Source organism: Podarcis tiliguerta (assembly GCF_965153285.1).
Source record: "Podarcis tiliguerta genome assembly, chromosome: 1".
Classification (NCBI taxonomy): domain Eukaryota; kingdom Metazoa; phylum Chordata; class Lepidosauria; order Squamata; family Lacertidae; genus Podarcis; species Podarcis tiliguerta.
The window spans coordinates 87139912-87145749 of NC_139534.1; the positions used below are offsets into that span (position 1 = coordinate 87139912).

Genomic DNA, 5838 nt, shown 5'->3' on the forward strand with positions numbered 1-5838 from the left:
TCCCCTGGCGGGGCTTTCAGCCCCTGAGAGCTCCCGTTTTAGGGAGCTTGCCGCTGCTTCTTTAATCTCTGCCCATGGGGCGCAAATTTACAGCAGCTTCTTTCCCTTTGAGCTGCGGCTTCAGCTTCGGGGCGGCCTTGGGAATTTTGCGACTGTCACTGCCTTGGGCGGCTGCATTTAACCGATTTCATTGTTGAGCATTATTGAGAGTCCCCTCTCCTGTCAGCAGCGATTTCGTTATAACCGTTTCGCAAAATTAAAAAGAGGCTGGTTGGGATTTTCTAAGGGTGGGAATTCCCCCCCCCCCCATCTCAGCCTGGCCACCATTTTGGGTTACCTTTTGCCTTGGGAGAGGTTCAGCCCCATCTGGTTTTGGTGGGAGCGCCATTTTAATTTGGCGGGAGTGCCATTGTATATTGCGGTTAATTTAACCCCCCCCCCCCCAAGTAATGAAGGGATCAAGATTAAAAGGAAATCCCAGGCCCGCTCTCCCTTCTAAGAGGGTGATTAGGGGGTCCATTGAAATCCCTGCGTTCAGCGCTGGCCTCCGCAGTTCCTCAGCATACGCCAGATCGCTTGGGTTCAATTGTGGCTAATATTGGTTCAGACCCGGCTGCCATTGCAAGGTTCAATACTGAACTCGAGACGCTGGCCCAGCAATTTGGGGGGCAGTCTGAGTCACAGTCTGGCCCCTCCACGTCATCCACTGTTTTTGAGGCTCACAGTCCTTTGGATGGGAGCGAAGGGAGTGAGGCTTATGACCCTTTGGGGGCCTTGCTTTCTCAGTTCCAGCCTTCCAGGATTCCAGTCCCAGCTAGTCCTAGGGGTCTCTGGATTACAGCTTATGATGCTTTGGCCACCCTGGCCTGTGATCACACATTCCAACATGCACTGGTTTACCACAGTATGGAATCACTGGGAAACAAAATATTTGTTGCATTGACACCTGCAGTTGTTGTAACCTAATTTTGACACGCTGATTTCATATCTGAAGTTGGTTTTGTTCTGTAAGCTCTAGTTTTTTTGCAACTCACTTTTCACCATAATCTTTGTTTTCACAATGCAAGAATACAATATTTTATTAAACACATAGCCAAAGTAGTACAATATGAGTATAAATGTAAGTGACTTATATAGCATTGAACATGGCATGTATAGCATTGAAAATGACACGTATATTTATGTACAGTTGGAGCTATGCAAAAAAAAAAAAGTATTCCCTTGGGATACACAGTGTCTACAAGCTGTTGTTATTCAGGTAAGAATTTGCACTTGTAGCTCTTGTGTTTGTGGACTTGCACAGGGGATTCTCGTTTGATGGTCCAACAGTAGTCTGACATCATAGTTTTGTCCCATCGCCCTTGATAACGCTCTTCCATTGTCTTCAGGTCTTGATGTAAGCGCTCTCCCTGTTCATCACTGACTGCCCCAAAGTTTTCGGGGAATTGATCTAGGTGACTGTTCAGGAAATGGAGCTTCACACTCATATTGCACCCAAGATTGTGGAAAGCCAACAACATTTTTTCAACCACAACCTCATAGTCGTCTGATTTTTGTTGCCAAGAAAGTTTTTGATAACTGCCACAAAAGACTGCCACCCTTTCTTCTCTTTGCCATTCATCTTCCTGACAAATTCCTCATGTCGAACAAGGGCACGAATTTGAGGTCCATCAAACACACCTGCTTTGATCTTCTCAAAAGACAAAGCAGGAAAAGCTGCAACCAAATGTTGAAAACATTTACCTTCAGTATTTAATGCCTTCACGAACTGTTTCATCAAGCCAAACTTGATATGGAGTGGAGGGGAAATGATCCTGTCTCGGCTGACAATTGGTTCATTCACAATGTTTGGCATCCCTGCTTCTAGAGTTTCACGGATGGGCCACTCCTTCTGTATTCAGTGTTGGTCTGGAGCTCGGCTGTCCGACATGCACAGACAGCATGGGTACTTGGTAAAGCCTATCTGTTGTCCAAGCAAGAAGTTGACCATTTTGAGATCCACACAGATGATCCAGTTGTGCTCGTAATATTTGAGTAAGTCAATCACAATTTTTATGTCATTATATTCTTCTCACAACTGCAGTGAGTAACCAATGGGAACCGCTCCATACACGTTTCTATTGTGCAAGAGAACACACTTGAGACTGCGCTTAGAGCTATCAAGAAATAAGCGCCATTCCGTTGAATTGTATGATGTAATACCTAATTGGCAGAGAAGGCCTGGGATATCATGACAGTAAACAAAGTGCTTGTCTTCTGAAAAGAAGGCCACAAAATCCTGGTCCCTCTTTCAGAAATATGCCGCTTTTGCTGAGTGGTGCAGTAGATGTTTTTCTTGCAGCCTGGACACTAATAACTCAGCTGCCTTCTTGGAGAGGCCCAAATCATGCACTAAGTCATTCAGTTCCGGTTAGCCAAACTGCTGTGGGGCTGATTACTGCTCAGATGAGGAGTCTTCGTATTCTACAGCCATTTTTCCATGCACCTTCCCAAAATCCTCATGATGTTCCTCACCATTTTACTCCTTTCATCTTCAGAAGAGACAAACCCCTTAAAAACTGGAATTAGGAGTTCCTCAGAGTGTGGGATAGGTCTAATTGATGAAGGAATATTGGGATAGGCAACAGCATGTCGGTTTTTCTTGCCGATACCCTTCGTATTGACCAGCAGTCACAGTGTGATCCTTGGGTTCTCGCCAAACCATGGGAACCCCAAAAGGCATACCCTTCCATTTTCCTTTTGTCCAGTCTCTAAGCATTTCCTCACAATTGTGACAAACAATATGTGGCACCCATTTCTTGTCTTGGTCGCCCAGGGGAATTTCAAAATATCTTTTATAGGCACACCTCACAAACGCTGTTATATTGCGTCTTTGATGAGGAAGTGCGTAGCAGCCACATACATAACAAAAGGCATCAGGCTTGTTTACACATTTTTGTCTACTTGAAGAAGCCATGGTCCAATCTGAAAAATACAAATATTTAGGTTACAAAACTATAAAAATAAAGAAAAATTAAGTTTGCAAAACAATAATTACCATGATCAACGTGTCAGTGTCCACTTATCCCCAGTGTAAATATGACATATCAGCAAAAGTCAGAAATTGAAATATAACTATAGCATGTACACAAAAATTAATTTCAGATTTGAAATCAGCATTGAAAGAACATATAAGAACAGTTGGAAAATCTCATGCAACAGGGGGGAAAAATGTTCCCCAGTGATATGATTGCAACCCCACATCACAAATAGTCAACAAACATTTATTGTTTATGACTACTTTTGTTATGTTTGTTGTTATGTAATCTGTTATATGTTGTAAGCTGCCTTGAGAGTGGTTTTTAACTTTGAAAAGGCAGCATACAAATAAAATGATTGATTGATTGAAGTCTTCATTAGTCCCTGAATACTACTTTTCTGCAAGTGGAACAAATTTGGCTATGTCTAGAGACCATATTGCATGTTTCTGAGCTATATCAATTCAATTTAGTTTTCCATTATTGAAAACAATTAATAATTAAAATTAATTATTGTACTAGAATCTTTGTTAACTGGTTAATGTTTTAACTTAAAGTGTGTGTATGCAGTGTAGTTAATGTAAAAAGTTATGCTTCCCAGGGAATAAGTCTCATTCAACTTAACAGGCCTTTCTACTGAGTAGTAAAAAGGTAAAGGGACCCCTGACCATTAGGTCCAGTCATGACCGACTCTGGGGTTGTGGCGCTCATCTCGCTTTATTGGCCATGGGAGCCAGCGTTTGTCTGCAGACAGCTTCCGGGTCATGTGGCCAGCATGACTAAGCCACTTCTGATGAACCAGAGCAGTGCACGGAAATGCTGTTTACCTTCCCGCCAGAGCAGTACCTATTTATCTACTTGCACTTTGACGTGCTTTCGAACTGCTAGGTTGGCAGAAGCTGGGACCGAACACCGGGAGCTCACCCCGTCGCAGGGATTCAAACCGCCGACCTTCTGATCAGCAAGTCCTAGGCTCTGCGGTTTAACCCACAGTCCCTCTGCTGAGTAGAGATGCCTAGAATTGTGCTGTTAAGAACACACTATTTCTCTAATCAAGTGCAATTTTGTACAGACACGTATTCCACAGATCAGGGTTATCACAAACATTAGTCACAGCTCAAATGCTTAACAATAGTAACAACAATGGACAATGTGATGCACCCTGGCAGACAACTATCGCACAGTGATATATATTGTGCAACGTTTAATACTGTACACAATCACAGAATAATAATTCTCCTAGGCACTGAATATTAAAACCTATACATCAAATTGAGATGCAAACGTGGAAAGAATTACAGGATGAAAGGCATCAACCTGTTTTGCATAACCCGGTAAACCAAAGGAGCACTTTGCAAGACCATGTGACTGTGTGGGCTCCCAGAAAACCCTTGCAGCCACTTTGCTTATTCTTGGTCCTTTTTACGACTGTGCCACGTGAACTAAGGCAAAGCTTAACTTAATCTGAAACAGAATTCCAGCTGCCACTCTCTGTTCACTAACCACAAGCCAAGTTCGGTCTTGAGCTGGACTATAAAGAAGGCTGATCGCCGAAGAATTGATGCTTTTGAATTATGGTGCTGGAAGAGACTCTTGAGAGTCCCATGGTCTGCAAGAAGATCAAACCTATCCGTTCTTAAGGAAATCGGCCCTGAGTGCTCACTGGAAGGACAGATCCTGAAGCCGAGGTTCCAATACTTTGGCCACCTCATGAGAAGAGAAGACTCCCAGGAAAAGACCCTGATGTTGGGAAAGATGGAGGGCACAAGGAGAAGGTGACGACAGAGGACGAGATGGTTGAACAGTGTTATTGAAGCTACGAACATGAGTTTGACCAAACTGTGGGAGGCCATGGAAGACAGGAGTGCCTGGCATGCTCTGGTCCATGGGGTCACGAAGATTCAGGCACAACTAAATGACTAAACAACAACAACAGCTCACGGTTAGTGGAGAGTGCTTAACCCAATGTCAGTTTGGAGGAGACACTAAGCCAAACCTTGGCTTAGTTCAGTGCAGCTGGAAAAGGAACTGGGAGGAACAAACCATCTGCAAGCACCTCTTCTGGGAACCCCCACATTCATGTGGTTTCACCGAGCCATCCTTTGCCTTCCCGTGTCATGCAAAACAGCTCACTGTATACAGTAGGAGATGATACTGCTGCTCACGTGCATGCCGTGCAATTTGAACGCTGCTTATTTTTAGGGCTTTTGTGCTTTTTAATCACAATCTTTTTTTAATAAAAACGGTAGATTATAAATTAACGTCATCCTGCAGTTCAACCCAATTTTATTTTAGATGAAAGAAAATGCGGGGAGGGGGGAAGTTATCAATTAGGGAAAACCAAATTGTGCTACTTTTCTTTACTGCAACCATGGTATCCTAGCAACAGCTGTGCCTGCTGTTCCTTCTCCAGACGCTTTGCTGACTCACCAACTGATTCACTCAGACAGCAGCTTTATTTGGTTTCTGATTAGCATCACTGTGCTTGCGTGCAGCCTGTGTGCCTGCCCTAGGCCACACCTATATATAGCCTCTGCTTTTCCCTCCATGGCGCAGTGAGCTGTACAATGCATGGCCCTTCTTGGAGGGTGAAACAAGAGCCTTTTCTTCTACTACTTTTGCCCTTTGCCAGACGTGTTCTCTTCTGCACCCAGGGGCAGTAATTAAAATGCAACAAACAAATGAACACAATCTGTAAAGTTAACAACCTGAAAGGAACTCTTTGCTTTTGTTCTGTTGCCAGTAGCTAGAGGTCTGTTCCCCCATTGAGGAATGTTTGCAATCCCCACGAACACCAATAGAACAAATGCACATCATGCCA

The 5838-nt window shown here is 43.7% G+C and overlaps 1 long non-coding RNA gene across 1 annotated transcript; it reads right to left on the minus strand.

Annotated features, from left to right (window-relative positions):
- Nucleotides 1-935: 935 nt before the first annotated feature.
- On the minus strand, nt 936-3041 carry LOC310685673. The gene is made up of 2 exons (XR_014515393.1): nt 2944-3041; nt 936-1237 (listed from the first exon to the last, which is right to left on the minus strand). It is a non-coding gene; the product is annotated as an uncharacterized lncRNA (long non-coding RNA).
- Nucleotides 3042-5838: the final 2797 nt, after the last annotated feature.